Here is a 16910-nt window from a genome sequence, read left to right on the forward strand (position 1 = left end):
AGTTATTGTAGTAAAACTCTAGTAACTATTACAGGCCCTAATATAAAATTATAGTTTGACACCTCAGCATGACTGGCCTTGCACTGCAGGTATATTAACACTTTGTATCCCTTGCACACTCAGACTGAAGGTTTTTTGCTGGGAGAGGGCAAGCTAGGCTCCATGGATAATCCAGGTTTAAGGAACCATGCAGGGGCTCCTGCCTGGGGCTCCACTGCAGCACCCACAGCCCCTCCATGGTGTGCAGCTCCAGAGCAGCTTCCTCTGAGCTGTCAAAAAACTTCAGCAAACATTCAGAGAGACCTTGATGCTCAAGCAAGGAAGGATCCTGCAGGTCCAGGAGTTTGCTGGAGTTTGCAGCCTCTCCTGTTGTCTCAGAAATTGCTTCGTTGCCACTGCCCAAATGCTGTGTAATTCTCCCCACTCCATGTGTGGTGGCTTTAAGGAGCAATAAGCATATTCAGCAACCTAATTATCTCAGACCAGATTTTCTTCTCAATTACACTCAAGTAATTCTGAAGTGATTCCATTCAAGTGGAGGGTGTTAGTCTGTCCTTGTAAAAAAAAAAATCAGATAAAATATCATCCATGCATTTTAGCAAACCTCTGCTGGCAATGCTGCAGTGATCATGGGATGTTTTGGGGACCAGCTGATGATGTGACAGAAAGCTGTGGTGGTCCGTCGGGGATGGGCACTATTTCCTTCTGATTGTCTGATTAACATTTTAAAGCCATGTTGATAATAACCTGGGGTAGCATGACCGTTCAGCAACTCCATTCGAGGGAAACACTTAATCATATTTATTATGTAAACACAGCTTGCCATGCCCCCATTAAATTATTAATAGTACCATTTACATATTTACATATAAATCTTACAGCAATTGATGGAAATGACTTTAAGAACCTTGTGTTAGCTCCCTTTTTAACGGATTCTGTCTTGCAAATACCCATTTATTAAAGAGACAAAATATTAATTCTTTGTTAAATGTTCACGTCAAAAACATCACCTTTGCAGTTTTGCAAATTGCCATTTATGCAAAGCTTAACTGGCTTGGTATTTTCCCATCTTAAAAAATGGTCAGTTTAAAAATATTGCTTCAGTAGGAGCAATTAAGGAGAATAACGGGAAAGATATTTCCGTGATTTGGGCTTTTTTTTTGCATTTTCATAAATAATGAAGTTGATAAGCTAATGACAGAAATACTGGAGAGGTTGTTCCAGCACTTCACCCCTGGAGGTCCCACAAAATGGCTCCAGTCCTGCTGCCTGGAGGTTTAAGCTGTGATCGTCACATCCATGGTTGCCATGTATTTGCAAAAGATACTTGCTATTACTGGGACCTGAGTTAATATACTTTGAGCTGGAATCACGTCTAGATGTCCCGGTTAGAGCTGATCACTCTAATGGGATGCAATTCCACAGTTAGGCATGGGGAATGCTGGAGCAGACTCCTGGGGAGATGCTGCTTCTCCTGGAGAGTTTCCAGGATGAAAGGAGGAGGAGAAGGCAAAGGGATGTGGCTTGCACACGGAGGGATTGGATGTGACAGGCATCAAGGGCCCAGCGACTCCCCTCTTTTTCTGTATACCCTATAAAAAGGGGGAAAGTGTCCTGTAAAAATAGGAGTGGGAAACTGAAGGCAATAGGTGGCATCATGGGAGTATGGGAGGAAGAGGTTAAGGAGGGTAGGGAGTAGAAAGCAGCATTTACTGGACCAAACAAAGAGAAAAATGGTGGGCTGGTTCATCCTTCTCCTATTTCTTTTCCAAATTCTGCATCTTTCCTAACCATCTCAGCCCTGACCAGTAATCCTAATTAGGCTGTATACTGTAATTCCTTAATACCTTCCACATAGCAGTGTCCCAGGGTGATTCATTCTTAGGATTGCCAGTTTTCACTAGTTTATAATTAGACTCAGGAATTTTTTTTTCCCTCCTTAAAGTTTCAGCCTCTGCAAACCAGTGGTGATATAAGATTCTCAGTTTTCTTTTAAATACATACTAGTGCCTGCTTTGAGCCATGTTGTCAGGCCAGAGAGCTTGAATATATAAGGGTCCTTAAAATATGGAGGCCAGAAGACAGAGAAGAAGATGATCAGAGTTGTGGAGCTGTAGAATAATTTAGGTTGAAAGGGGAGTAATTGTATACTTAATTTCTGGTGCATCTCATACTTAAGTGGCAGTTTTCATTAGCATTCTTAGTATTAAAATTAATAAAACATAGCTCATAGCTTTGTATGAACTAGATATACTATACATCTCCATGTTGTGAATTATGGAGGTGCCGCTCCAGTGCACCCAGGTGCCATGGCAGGAGTCCTGCACCAGCAGCTCTGAGCTCAGAAGGGAAGAAAACCATTTTGCTGGAAAGGAGCTGTAGCTGCCTGAACTGGGACCTGTGGGGGACCCAGCACAGGGCTCCAGTCCCAGCTCCACGTGGGATGTGCAACCTCAGCAAATTGTGTCTCCGTTTCACACCTCCCTTCTTCCCACCCAAATATAAGAGTGAACAAGGGACTTCCCTTTTGGGGCAAATATTTAAGATTTAGACCTTGTTATGATAATGCAGAAGACAGAGAAAGGCAGAGGAGGCACTACCTAGGATTTTTGTCCCTTTCTCAATTAAATGAATGTTCTAACCCATCATGCCCAGCCCTCGTGTGTGCTGTTACAATTGTCTCTAAAAACTCCATCTGATTTTTCAAGCAATTTCTCACGAAACAGGCTCTTTCAGAAAAATCATAAGAAAGCAATCATTTCAAATTGGTCATTTGGGACTCAAATTACTAATCTAATACATTTTTTATTGAGGGTTCCTGAAAGGTTCCATAAAACACAGTCTGTGAAGCTGCCCAAACTTGCCAGCCTCCCAGTTTGACAAATCGAACCCAACAATCCACTTTGTAGCTCAGGTTTAGGGCTCACGAAGCCGCCACTGCAATAGCAGCATTTATATTTCTCCATCAATAGTGCCTAGCTGGTCAGATTTTTAAATTCCCTGGGGTGATATGTTGATTTTCTTTTTTTTTCCTCTGGGCTAGATTTTTGTGTTCATGTCCAAGCTGCAATACTGATACTGGGGATATCTGGAGGGGGTTGAGTTGAAATCTGCTGCTGAGCTTCAGCTCTGGTGCTGCGGGGAGGAACAAGAGGGAGGACAAAGGTCAGGCAAGGAGAGGACTGGGAGCCAGAGACTGAGTTTTTCATTATTGATATATATTTTTTTATTATTTATATTATTTTTATTATTTATATTCTTTTAGTACTTTGTTGCATTATTTATAATGTTATTTATGTTCTTCTTGAGGCTGTGCTTAGATGGGACCCCTATAGCAGCAGAGGGCTGCACACAGTCTTGGTCCCACTGAGCTTGAAGGATGAACAGAGATGGGTGCCAAACACAGAGAAGAAAATTTCTTTCCAGAAATGAGTGCTCAAAGCGTGGGCAAATGTGTGAGATCAAACAGGCTCTGTCTTGTCCCGAGTCTCTGTGTTGTGTCATGGCCACAAGACCATACTCCCCTCTTTGCAGAAGTTTTGTGGGAAACAGTGCTCAACCACTTTTTAGGCACAGATGATCAGCAAGGTGCTCACACCTTTCCTTCAGAGGCTTCTCTGGGGCTTTTCCCTGCATGTCTGTAGGGAGCTGCATGGAGCAGGTCCACCCCCTCAAAAGCTGTGTGTTCTACCTCTGTCCCCCCCATGTAGGAAAGCCACCATCACGGGTCCCTTGCGGAGGGATGAAGAGGTGTCAGGTCGCTGTCTCAGAATGAGGTCCCTGCACAGACACACATGGGGTCTGCAGCAGGTTGGGGACATTGCTTTTCACTCTGCTGAGCTGCAGGTGCCAATGCCTGATCCTTCCCAATGCCCTTCTTTGATCTCTCTCCAGCCGCTCAATGGCTTCAGGGGGTTTTGTCTCCACCATCCCCTCTTTGCTTTCATGATTCCCACCTCTCTCCAACTGGGGCCGTTCCCCCTCGGATGTGTGCCATGGCCTCCTGCCATGGTGCAGCCTCCCCAGGATGGTGTCTGATGAGCTGTTTGCTTTAGCTGGAGGGAAGAGCCAGCCACGGGGCAGGAGCAGCGGGCGGCCGTGACGGAACGTCTCCCAGCCCGGCGCTCGACAGACTTGGATGTCAAGAGGCAGGGAGGTGCCAAGCGCTGATCTGGCTTTGGCACCGTGGAAGTCCATGAAGTTGCTTTGGATTTGCACCCATGGAAGTGGGATGGGAATGCAACCTGAGGTCTTGGTGCTGTTGTAAAGCTGAAGAAGCCTTTGGACCCACCACAAGGCTTTCAGCTGGGGTGGAGGATGCTTGGAGAAGAGAAGGGGTGAGACTTGAGGCAGGGGGAAGGCATCTCCGGTCTTCTTGGCATCCTTGGGAAAAAGCGATGGCTACAGCAGCTACAGCCATCATGGGAGGAAACAGCAAGGGTCTGGGCAGGTCAGGACTCAGGTAGAGGGAGAAACCAGGACTTCCAATCCTTCCCCATGCTCCTCCACATCCCCTCCACCTAGAAAAGGTGCATTTAAAAGATATGTAGGCATGGTGCTTAGGGATATGGTTTAATGGTAGGCTTGGCAGTGCTGGGTCAGTGGTTGAACTTAGCCATCTTAAAAGTCTTTTCCAACCAAAATGATTCTATGAATTCCTGGTGTATCATCCAAGGCACCGTGAGGCATGGGGATGAGGGCATCCCTGCCCCCAGAATCTGTGCCTGTGCAGATCAGGGCTGTGTGTGAGACACCAGATCCTGACAGCAGACGATGAGGCTGAAGCATCAGGATGCATCCTTGCCTCATGCTGATCATCACCCTCAGGGGAGGGGAGGCTCTCGGGGCAGATTTCACCTTGTGAGAAGGGGTCAGCAAAAGACTCCTGCGCCACTTAAATCCCACTTAAACACTCTGCACTGGGGTGAAATTAACTCTCCCTGCAGAACAAGCCATCAAGAAAAACTGATCTAAAAATCTACGCTGGGGCCACAACCAAGCCACACTTCTATTAGCAGGTAAAAAAATATTTCCCGTCCTTAGAGTTAAATGAGCCAATAGTTCAATCACGGAGCAAAAAGCAGCAATAGAGACAGAGATGCTGAGTGCCTCAGGTATTGGCAATCTATGCAAGGAATCACAATAAGCAGGACTTGTCTGTTTTTGCTGTGTTTAGCATCAGTGTTATTCAACAACCTATTTGCAAATGACATCTTCCAAAGTCCTTTTTTTCCCCCTCGTTAAAGTTGCAGTGATAATAGGGCGATTACAGTGCAATAAGCTAAACGCAATCCATTAGTGGCATCATGGCTGGTTTTAGATCTTTGAAAAAAAAAAAAATCAAAGCTGTTTAAGTTTTCTTATTATGCACATTAGAGGCAGGCAGCAGGGTCTGATCAAAGACAGCACCACCCCTGGGCTCCCCCCTCCCACCTCCTGTCCCTGCATCTTGTCCCCCCTCTATTCATTAGTGGTCACAGCTGTGCAGTTGGCCAATTACTTGGGAATAATAAGTACATTTTGCAGTAAATTAAATATTAATTACTCTTTGGCAGGTTTTTTTGGTTCTGCTTTTTTTCTTATTCCCCTCCTTCCACCTGAAAAAGGTGGAAGGGATGTGACACTGTCATCACCTATGCTGGCATGTGGGTGACAGCAGGGGAGGCTCCCCTCTAGCCCTGCACTCCATCTCCTCCACCATGGCTTGCAGCAAGGTCTTTTCTGCTCTTTCTAAAGGGTTTGCTGCTTTGGAGCCAGGGTTTGCAAAGCCCATATTTGCTGTTATCTTCTTCCAATCCAGGCACATCCTATCTCTGCCTGGGTTCCCCTTCTCCATGCTCCTCCTGGGCACATAGCTCCCCAAGGCAGGGTATCATCACAAATTGCCCAAGAGGAGTATGTGAGAAGGGTCTGGAGGGAGCAAATAAATATGAGGTTTACCTTGCCATGGGGAGGGTCTGCTTCCTGGGGCGTGAGGGCAATTTGGCTGGTGCAACCCCCTCCCCATCAATGCTGGCAGGAGAGGTGCTGCCTGGTCCCCTGAATGTGCCTTGAGAGGCCTCTTCCTGCCTTCCTTCTGCACAGCAGGACCCCAACCTAAAAAGTGCATGATATGGCAGGGGACAAGGAGGAGTAGAGATGGGCAGAAAGGGCTGGATAAAGATTGACTGTCCAACAGCCTAGCATCACCCCTGGAAAAAGCAAACTGTCCCATTTGTGGTTTGGTGGCAGACCCCAAACAGGGTAATCCTTTCATCCCCTGGCCAGGAATTCTGGGGGCAGAATCTGGCTTTGCCTTTTCCTGTGGAAGTCAGGCCACCATCAGCAAGTGCAAACACTAGGGAAAAGCCCTGCAAACTGTGATCAGGTGAAGCCCACACTAAATCCCAAGCATGGATCTGCTGGCAAGAGCACTTCCTTAGGCTGATCTAGGCCGGCTAGTTGTCGACGTATCAGTGTATATTAAATTTTAAAGAATTAACGCAGTGGAAAGGAAAAGTGGATGGAACCATCAGGAAAGCTCTGCAGAGGAAGAATGAGAGCCCGATGTGGAGTGAACTGCTGCAGAGACTGACATAGGAGCCCATGCGTGTCAGGACAGGAGAGGAAGATGCTCTGGTCACTCACTCATCCATTCCCTGCAGCCACTACCCCTGCCACCTTGGCTGCAGCCTCAAAATGCAGCATCACCTTTGCTCCCTAGAGCCAGGCGGGAGTCTGGAAACAAGGAGACAGGGTCTTAGCATCCCACCCACCCCTTATCCTTCCTTTATGGCACTGATGCCAGTGCAAGCAGAAGAGAGCTTTCTGTGCTCTCTGGTCTTACTATCCCCTTACCAAGAGTTTCTTCAATAGGAATGATCTATGTTAACAAAGATGGAGTAATCTGTGCCTGTCAGCAGATCCCAAGGCAAAAGACCCCACTTGTCCAGCTCTTGGATTTACACTTTACTAACAGCTCTGTGGGCTGTCTCATGATGCACCAGTTTGTTCCTTGGTGCTCTTGAGAACAATTAAATTGTTTTGTTTTGTTTTGTTTTTTTTTTAATGTAGTTTGACAGTATGCAGGTTAGGTTTGTATTTTATTTACAGCTTTTACTAGGGGACCAATAAAACCCCAGCTGGCTAATGTGAGATCTAAAACTTGCATCTCACTCTTTGCCTTGGATGTCTTTTCTATGGTAAACTATTTATTTGCGTTTCATCTTGTACAAGCTCCTCTTTCCATGCTGAGAAGCTAAGAGCTCCAGGGGCTCTTTGAAGACTATTTGCTATAGGATAGCAACTGGAATTCTCTTTAAACATCCGTGCCTGCTTTGTCCTACAACCGGCCTCTTGGTGTCAACACACAGTTTTGTGCAAGTTTCCTGTGCAAAGCTAACATTTGCATGCTCCCCTGGCAATTGCGCTTCCAGATCCCTCTTGTTCAAGCGTGTCCCATCATTTATTCTCATCAGCATGAGCAGCAGTTACTCCACGTGCCAAATTAAAAGCGGCATCAAGACCTCTTTAAAAAAGGAAGATTTAACTAGGTTGTGAATGACTGCTGTGCTGCTCAGGTAGGAGGAAGATGTTGCATGACCTACACAGATGGCCAAAATAGTCCGTGTTTGTATTGCAAGTGCATGATTCCCCTACCTCTGAGCCTTCAGGTTCTCATCACACAGATCAAATGCCACAAACTTCTTGGAAAGGGTTATTTGACAGCAGGATGAGGGGCAGACGTGTAAAATCCCGTCACATTTCAATGTCAGGCAGACATCTCCACCTATGAGAATCCTCTGGACACTGACCTCAGTGTGCAGGTGGAGCATGTGTGAAGGGTGAGGTGGCATCATGCTGGTGACACAGATCATGCTAAAAATGCCAAATAGCTGCGTTTACATGCATTCACAACCCAAGGGTCATGCTCTTGCCATAAAAGGGAAGATGAACCCCAGCGAGACGGGAGCAATGCTCCCAAGGATGCCTCTGGGAGGGGAAGTTCAAGAACTGATGCTCGTAATGGCCTCAGCCGCTAAAACAGTCAAAATAATAATGGGCTGGGGAGGATGCTGGAGGGGCTTGATGCAGCCAGAGGAGCAGTGTGATGGGTGCCCAACATGTGTCGGTGCCTCTGCCCAGTGACAGCCCAATGTGCCCATTCTCCCTGGAATGTTGCAGGCCTTTGGTGCATGTTTTCCAACACCCAGCCTCCTTTAAAAAAATCTCAGCAGAGATTTCTGTTATGTGGGTAGAAATGCCAGGCACAAGCTCGAGGGAGACTCAGAAGGGAAAATATTTTCTTTCTCACTGCTGTTATTTTTTCTCTCTCTCTGTTTTCCTTTCTGCCCTTCCTTTGCCATCACAGGGCTCTCTAAATTCACGGGAGCTCTTCCTCAAGGTGAAATGAAGGCTCTGGGCTGCTCTTGGTGGTGCTGCCGGGGGTGGGGGGGAGACAAGGGTCAGGGAGGGTTAAGCAGGGAGGGGGCAGTGCAACAAGGCGGCCTGATCTAGTGATTAAACAAAGGGATTCAGCCAACATGTGTAAAATTAAGTGATCAAGAGTTGATTACAGAGTGCATTGATTGTGTACTGATGGATTAAACAGAGTCGTGCTCGGGATGCGATTTTCCGAGCTGGGCACGGAGAGCACAGGCAATTGACGTGTTGGCTAGAAGGACCCGGTTTTCCCAAGCCCTGGCTTTTATACATTCTTCAGATAAATCTGCAGAGAGGCCCGTGGAATTATAATCGATTATCCATTTCTCAAAGTCACTTAAGGGCCCTGAGCTACAAGCTAAAGTGCCGGTGCTGCGAAGAGGCATTGGGTATGCGCCGGCATGTGCAGGTGCTGGCGCGAGGGGAAAATGTGGCAATGACCCTGCATGCTGCAAGCTGATGAATCTATTTTCTTGTAGGAAATAGTTTTGACAGTTCAATATCTGTGTTTTCGATATGTGCCCCATACACCCCCAAGGGAGGCGAGAAGAGGAGCTGGAAAGTGGGGGGAGGGAGTGGGTGGGAGGCAGGGAAAGACTCTACCTCATCACCCCTTCAAATTATAGGCATATCAGTATATGACCAACTGAACAGACTGCCCTCCAAGTCAAGGGCATGGGAGCTGTGTGGCTGTCTGTGAGCAGAGGACGGGGCTGGAACCCTTCTTGAGGCACCTTGCAGTGCTGCTGGGGGACCCCAGCCAACCAGCAGGAGGGTGGTCCCCAGGTTCTCATGAAGGCAGAGTCCCATTTCCAGGCTGATCCTGTCTCTTGGGATGTGGCCAGATCCTTCTCTGAGGACCCCGAGGAGAAGGAGAGGAGAGAGTGTGAGAGCTGAGCAGATGGGACCTGGTGCAGAATCACCCCATGGATTTTGCAGGGAGCTTGGATGTGTGGTAGTGGAATAAGGCTGGGAGAGAGAAGCCCTCCAGAGCTCGCCCAGCCTTGTGCAGGGCTGTTGCTCCCACTCACAGCTCCGCCCCAGTTTCTGGTATAGGTGAAGGCATCAGAGCATGGCACAGATCCCAAAAGTGTCTGGGGACATCAGACCCCAGCTCTCTTATGGGCTCCTAGCCAGACATGGGGATGATCCTGTGAAACTAGCACCTTCACTAATTCTCACTGACATCATTTTTTGGCAGCTGAAGAATGGTATTTTTCTCCAGGTCTTTCCATCCAAAGAATGAGTGCAAAGCATGTGTAATCAAAGTAAGCATTGGCTGTGCATCTACACTGCTCATCCTCTCTGCCATCTCCCACTGGGTCAGGAGGAACCTCAGCTCAGGGGACTGGTTCAGCAAGGAACAAAAAGTGACCCCAAACAGAGTCATAGACCAGGGCTGTTGGTGCATGTCATCCAGCTGCCACCCCTAGATGCCCTAAAAGGCAGCAAGAGAGCCTTGGGGTCTCCTGCCTGGCTGCCTTCCTGTTGTAGGCCCCAGTGCCTTCTTTGACAAGCCCCACTGAGGAAGAACTTGCTCTGGCCACAACATCTGCAGAATTGCGGGCATGCTGTATGGATCCCATTACATTTGGGAGGCTTGTCCTGTGGTCCCTATGTCCACAGCCTGGCCAGTCTTGGCTGCACATTGTGACAAGATCCATGAGATAGAGAGCAGCTCAAAGATGGGGGGGAATGAGTTACCCCAGACTGGAGGGACAGAGCTGTAGAATTCCCTTGGGAGCATTTCTGCCATGCCATGTGCACTGAAGCCAGGGACCCCACTTATGCCAGGGAAGCCCAGCAGCTCCCCAGGGCTTGTGTGTTTTGGAAATGAGGCAGTGGGTTGGAGGAGCCTCCAGTTTCACTGCCAGGGCAGAGGATGGGTGGCAGCAAGAAGGTCCAGCACTGTGGTCCTGAGCTTGCCCAGACTCCTAGCAACATCCATCAGAGAAGCTGTAGCAGAGAAGGAATCATCTCTCTCTGTCTCTGCTACCACTTTGGTCACAGTTTGGTCCACCTCCAGCCCAGTGCAGGTCACAGCTAGGGACTTATGTGCTTCCCTGAGGGAAGCCAGCACGGGCAGCATACTGGGGTTGGAGCTTCAAGGGAGGAGGTCAGGGATATAGTACAGCCCTGCAGCTTGCTCTTGACATTACTTTTTCTCCTGTGAAGCCCAGGAAGGTGTTCTTGCTCTACTCCACAGAGATGCATTGATCCCAGGAGCAGCAGCATGGGGAGATGGGACCACAGCCCATCCCAGCTCTTCTCTTCCCCTCTCCTGTCCAGGTCTCTGTCACAGTCTCCCTTTCCAGCTCTCCCAGCGGCCCGTGGCTCTCTCATCGAGGATTCATTGTCTTGTCAGCCTCTAGTTAGCTAGCATGCGTGCGAATCATAAATTACCCCACCCGGGCCTCTGCTATGCTTCAGCACAGACAAAAAAATTGCACTCCATCACCGTGTCTCCCGGCTTTTAGTGGTATTGATCAATGCTGCTCCCTTCCCGCCCCCCCCCTTTTCATTTTAACCGAGCCGGTTAAGTGCAGTATCTTATTTTGTGCTGGGACAAATGAAAAGAATATTAGCAAGGGCTGAAATATATCTCTTTTTTATCTCTCTGCTACTTTTTTATTGAATCTTTCTGAGTAGGTGGCTTTCCGCAGGATGACAGCCTCATGACAGGCTCCTCATTAGAGCCCAGACAGTAATTGTGATGCATTTCCCTGCGCGGCCTTTTCACTTCTCCCCCCCTCCTGCCTTTCCTCCTCTCTCCTTTTCCCCTGATTTGTAAAGTGATTGGATGTACAGACTCACTCAGTTTCTTAAATTATTGCCCAGCTCAATCCATCTTCCTCTGCCCCATGCCAGGCAGTCCTGATCTCTGCAGATGGAGAGCCAGGGCCAGAACCACAGGTGGGAGGCTCCTTGCCTCTCCCCACCATGGGGCTGCCAGTTCCATGAGGAACATGGGGCTGGAACCTGTGTGACATACAGCACCCTCTGTAGCACCCAGAGTGCTGCTTGAACACACACTTTTACTGAGCAACCCAAGGGCTCACCCCTGCTGGCATTGGCTGCATGGCAGCAGCACTGCACTAGTTTACCCCAGTCCACCCCAGTATCTACCTTGTTGCAAGAGGAAACTACAAGAGCAATGTTTTTCTTTGGAAGGAAATCAATATTTTAGCAAGGTCTTCTGCTTCAAATCCTTCTCTAGTTTTAAGCCTCCTGAGAAGCAGGTGTATTTTCTGCTTGGCAGCCTGGGCACCCTAGCAGGGAGCTGTGCTGGGGATCAGGCCCTTGGCAGGGATGCAAGGGGCTGAGTTCAGTGTCTCACTGTGACGAAGTTTGCTCGTGACGTTGCAAAAATCCCTCTGTCGGTCTGTGTGTCTATGTGTTTTATACACTCCATCTGTATAAAATCAGCTGTCACCCATCCCTCTGCCCCTCTCTGTTGGATTCAAGGCAAGAGTAACCCTGTGCCATGCCAAGCATGCTCTGAGTCCAGCTTCTGCTGGTGCCCTGTGACAGCTTTCCCCTGTGATGCAGGAGCAGAGAAGTGACTCCTCCAAGGCCTCTTTTCTTACATAAAAAAACCACTTTTCCCTTCTCACTTTGCACAGATGCTCCAGGGAAGGGCTGGTTTGCTTGACACAGTGATTCCTCAGTGATCTGGATGCACTCGCTGCGCCTTGGGGTGTTTGCAGAGTTAGGTCTTGCTGTGGATGTAGCTCTAGCCAGAAGCTGAACCCAGCCACATCACATTAACCTGGAGTCACCTCACTGCCCATTGCCATCCCCTGTGCCTGGCTCTCCACTGCCCTGTGCCTGTCAAGTGCAGGAGAGACCAGATCCAGGGTGCCCAGTCCTGGGTGGCAAGCTGAGATCTGCATCCCACACAGCCAGGCAGGAGCCTGAGGGAGGGAAAGGACCAGTTGGAAGGACCAAGACCTACCTTGACCTCAAGCCATTCCCCTGAGCAGGATTTTGGGAGCCTTGTACCTTTTAGCCCCAGTCAAAACCAGCAGTATCCAAGGTGGCACCAACCCCATAGGGAATGGAAGCACATCAGAAATAACAGGGAGATGGGAGAGCGATGAGCGTCGTTATTTCTGTTCCCTCACTTTATTATCAATTATTTTTTGCTTCTGCTGTTATCCTGGGGTGTTCCTCACTGACACAGACACCATCTCTGCCTTCCTCCCTTCCCATTGCCATCCTCCCTTGGCTGCCACTTACTGTCAGGGTTCTGCGAGCCTCATCGACTGCAGCGCGGGCTCACCAGGAGATGAGCGAGCATTTGGCTATTTCCAAGCTAATATGGGGCTTTCTTTGAATTATTGTTTTTTGAGCTGGAAGGAAAGGAGGCTTGTCACACAAGATATCTGCTATCAGTACACAAATAACAGCAAGCCCATCATTGAATGGAAAATAATCGCCACGGAAACTGAGTTGCAGGGGAGCCGGGAGGGATTATTACAGGCGCTGGCGGTGGCAATGCTGTCAAGGAGCCTGTGTCAGCATTTCCATTACCACCCACCTGGTTTTAGTGCAGCCCCCAAAGTGGAGTGTGGGGCCGCGAGGCCCCAGCATGGGGTCATTTCTATTCAGAAGAGTTTCAGATCAACTGGCTTTGATTGGGTTTAAATGATGGAGTGTTTAAGAGAGAGAGAGAGGAAATAGGAGGGTGAGACGGAGGGAGGCATCTCAGAGGAGGGGGAGTTGACACTCAGACAAGTGGAAAATGGTTTGAGATGTGAGAAAACAGAACTTAGGAGAGAAGAACTGGTCTTCCCAGGGGCAAGTTTCAGAGGAAGGACAGGTTAAGGAGATTATCCAAAACCTGGGCAGATGCCCTGAGGCTTGCCCAGTGGGGAGCTATCAGGAAAGATCAAATGCCTCCCCAGCAGGGAATGTGCTCCCATCAGTCCTCCCTGGGCCACTGCCTATGCTACCCGTAGTGGCAGGCCCTGGGGAGACACCTCCCTATGCAATAAAACATTGGCAAAGCTGGACAACTGAATTAATTATAAAAAGTTTTTTTCATTCATATAGCAACTTACTGAGCTCCTAGGCATGGCTTCCATCCTGGACACCAAGTCCTAGTAGCAGTCACTTCACAGTGAATCAGGCCTGACTCTGAGGACTCACAGGACCTATGCTGGCTCTGTATCAGCATGACTGAGGGCAGGATCCGTCCCTCAATCCTTAATGGGATCAGCAGGGTTTGGTTTGGGCCCTGCCTGGGCTGGAATCTATTTGCAGATGCCCTCCTATGGACCCTGTGGACCAATTCCTCCAGTCAGGGGTGCGTCTGCACCTCGAGCCCTCTGCTTTCAGAGCAGGAAATATTCTGTTTCAACTCTTGGAGTTAAACATTTCCGCGGAGCCCAGGAGACCATGCAAACAGCAGGAGCACCAAGGCTCTGCCTTTTCATCTCTCTGGCACTTGGAGAGCAGGGGGTCAGCAGCAGGGGAAGCACGGCTGAGCCAAGGAGGGTAAACACTGGAGCTGAGCCTACTAAATAACCAGAGAGTGAAGGGGAGAGTGAGGGGCAAAGAAAACAAAAACACAGCTGCCAAAAAACAAAAGCCTGAAAAGAGCCATTCAGGGTCTCCCAGGAGCGGGTTTGGCGTAGGACAGGGAGGGAAGAGCAGGGAACACTGTCTGCTGAGGCAGGCACAGTTCCAGCCCCTCAGGGATATGGCCCCTTCATTGTGCTCTGGGCAAATCAATACCCTCTGCTCCCTCGAGAGGGGTAAGGATCTACACTCCAGTGTCATCCAGCTGCACACATAGTGCAGCATCCTTTGCTTTTTCATGGGTACCAGGGTGCCCGTGTTTCAGGGACGAGAGGCAGGATGCTTGAATCTCCCTCAATGCCCATTCTCTCCCTCCCCACAACCCAACATCCCACACCGTGGACCCAGGTACTGCCATGGACCTGGGTATTGCTGCTGCCCGGTGTGAGACATCACAGCGTGGGTGTGTGCTGGGCTCCAGGGCACACTGCAGATGTGGATGTTACTGATTTGGGGAGACACACCCCACCGGCAGCCTCTGTGGCACTGCGGGTGTGCTGTGGTTTTCACAGACCTGGGGAGGCTTGCGTAGGTGTCCTGCTGGCATGGGAGATGATCCTTCCCTTCAGCATGTCACTCACACTTAGCTTTGCTCCTGCAAAAGTGCAGTTGTCAGACCCTTAAGCCAGGAGCTGGGGCTTCTTCTGTCTCCTGCTTTGTGCTTTGTACATCAGGGACTTGGCTGTGTGTCCCGGTCCCTGTTCTCCTGCCCCTCTGGAAGCCCTTGCTTCAGCACAAGCACCAGCCTCCTGATCTTGCCCCGCAGTCAAGGGATGCAGGGTGACAGCTGTCACATCCTTCCCTGGCACAAATTTGTCACTGTATCATGGGTGTAGCTGGTGGGTAAGACCACTGCTGCTCATTTCTCCTGCTGGCCTGGGCTGGGGTTGGGATTGGCCATGGGAGACAACACAGATTTTTCCCATGGCCTGAGATATCTCCTGCACCAATCACTGAAATCCAAAGTCATCTCTGCTTAGGAGCATGCATCCCATAGATGAGCCCTGAGGAACAAACACGGAGCAAGGACCTGGGCATGCAGAAAGTTAAAAAAGCCATCAGCCTGGTACAACAGAGCTGATTTCCAGGAGGAACCTCAGCTGCACCTCCTGGTCTGAGCCTGCCCATTCCAGTGCTGTGATCCAGGATCCTCTATCACCTCCCCAAGCAAAAAAATGCTTCTTGTTTCCCCTGAGAGCAGTGACCCAGGTATGCTTAACCTCCAGTTTACCCTCCAGTGCTGCCAAGAGCATCCGTGTCCCACCAGCCTAAGCAGTGGGTGGCAGACGGGGAGCTCATGGGTACCACGGTGGTGGCCTGGGCTGGGAGCAGGGATGCTGCATGGCAGGGTGGAGGGCAGCCTGTTTACCCATCCATCTGCACACCCCACAGCAGGGATCCAGCAGGATTTCCCGTCCATTCAAAGGCTGCCTGTTTATTTTGGGAGGGAAACTCAGACAGCTCCATTGTTTTGCTGTGAAGTTGGGGTTATAAATAGCAGGTGGTCGGGGACGCTCCTGGGCTATTTTGAGCCCCTGCTACACAAAAGTGGAAGAGCTCCAAGAGGAAGGTGGAATTACTGAAATTCCGACCTTTCCCGCAAGGGTCAGCTGGAACTGGTTGTTTGGGTTTGGGTTTGGGTTGGGTTCTGGGCATTATTTAAACATAGGGGAAGGATGAGAGAGGAAGATGTTCCCAGATGCATGGGCTCCATGTTTTGTTCTCCCCAGCAGAAGGGTGGTGGGGACAAGGAGCCGAAGTGCCTGGGCTCTGCCTGGGAGCCATCAGGAGGGGCTCAAGTCCAGAGGAGCAACCAGTGGGTTTTCTTCTTGGCTTTGCAAATGAGAGAGTTCCCATTGGTGGAGAAAATGGGGAAGTGGACGATGCCCCACACCACTGGCCTGCCCCAGCTTTCCCCTCATGCCTCAGTTTCCCCTACCTCCTATAGGAAGGCTGAAGAAAAGAGCAGGCAGTGTCCCTGCAGCAGCCCCCTCCCACCAGGCATGTATGCTGTGTCCTGCTGGAAGGCAAGGATGAGCCAAGGTGACTCTCAAACTTATTTCAAACCCTTCATCTCGTTAAATGCCTTTGCTGGGAGGTTATACAGTGAGCAGCAGAGACCCAGTAAAGCCACTCACACCAATGTTTTATACTTTGAGAAGGTCTATTCCTTTAATGGGGATTCATTTAACTGGGCTCTGCCATCGTTAGGTGCCATAAAATGGCACCTTTTGGCTTCTGATTGGAAGGCCATAGTGCAGGCAGCCCCCTTGTATCCAGCGCCGGCTGCTTTATTGTGCATTACTGCCTCTCACTCGGATTTAACCAATTTGATCCATGTCTAATACGTAAATAAATAATCCAGCAGGAGGGTTCATGTTAGATGACAACAGGCAGCTGTAAAGCATGTTTCTCCAAGCCAGAGCCATCTGAGCCAGGCTCCGCACGCCCTCTCATGAGCAGAGCTGCTAATACAGAAGGGAGAGGGGGGCCTGGAGGCCCACTGGCTTCTCTGTTTTATTGAAACTTCATTGTTTGCTTTAGAGTTTTATTTTATGTTAAATGGACGCTGTATATTCCTTACAGAGCAGGTAATAAAAGTTTCTGAGCTGGAGGAAATTGGCTGTGGAGCAGGGAGTGAACCAGGTTGATGTAGCTGGGCAGAGAAGTCGAAGGGAGGATTTGGGGTGAGAAGGGAATGAAGCAGAGCCCCACAGCTAAGGCAGCCCTGGGGCCCAACAAAGCTGAGGATCAGGACTCACAGGCACCCACAGATATCACCCAGGCATGACGCAGCCCCAAGGGGCTCAAGCTGCTGCAGGGTCTGGAGCTGCTGGTGGTGCCGGGAGGGTGAGGGGCCCCACTGCAGCCTGGGAATGGGGTGAGCAAGCCCAAGTTACCACCAG

The 16910-nt window shown here is 49.6% G+C and overlaps 1 protein-coding gene across 1 annotated transcript in view; it reads left to right on the top strand.

The window, feature by feature from the left end:
* Window positions 1-16910, top strand: part of RNF220 (ring finger protein 220) — a 217029-nt gene that overhangs the window by 115280 nt on the left and 84839 nt on the right.

This window comes from Calypte anna, chromosome 8 (genome assembly GCF_003957555.1).
Source record: "Calypte anna isolate BGI_N300 chromosome 8, bCalAnn1_v1.p, whole genome shotgun sequence".
NCBI classification, from domain to species: domain Eukaryota; kingdom Metazoa; phylum Chordata; class Aves; order Apodiformes; family Trochilidae; genus Calypte; species Calypte anna.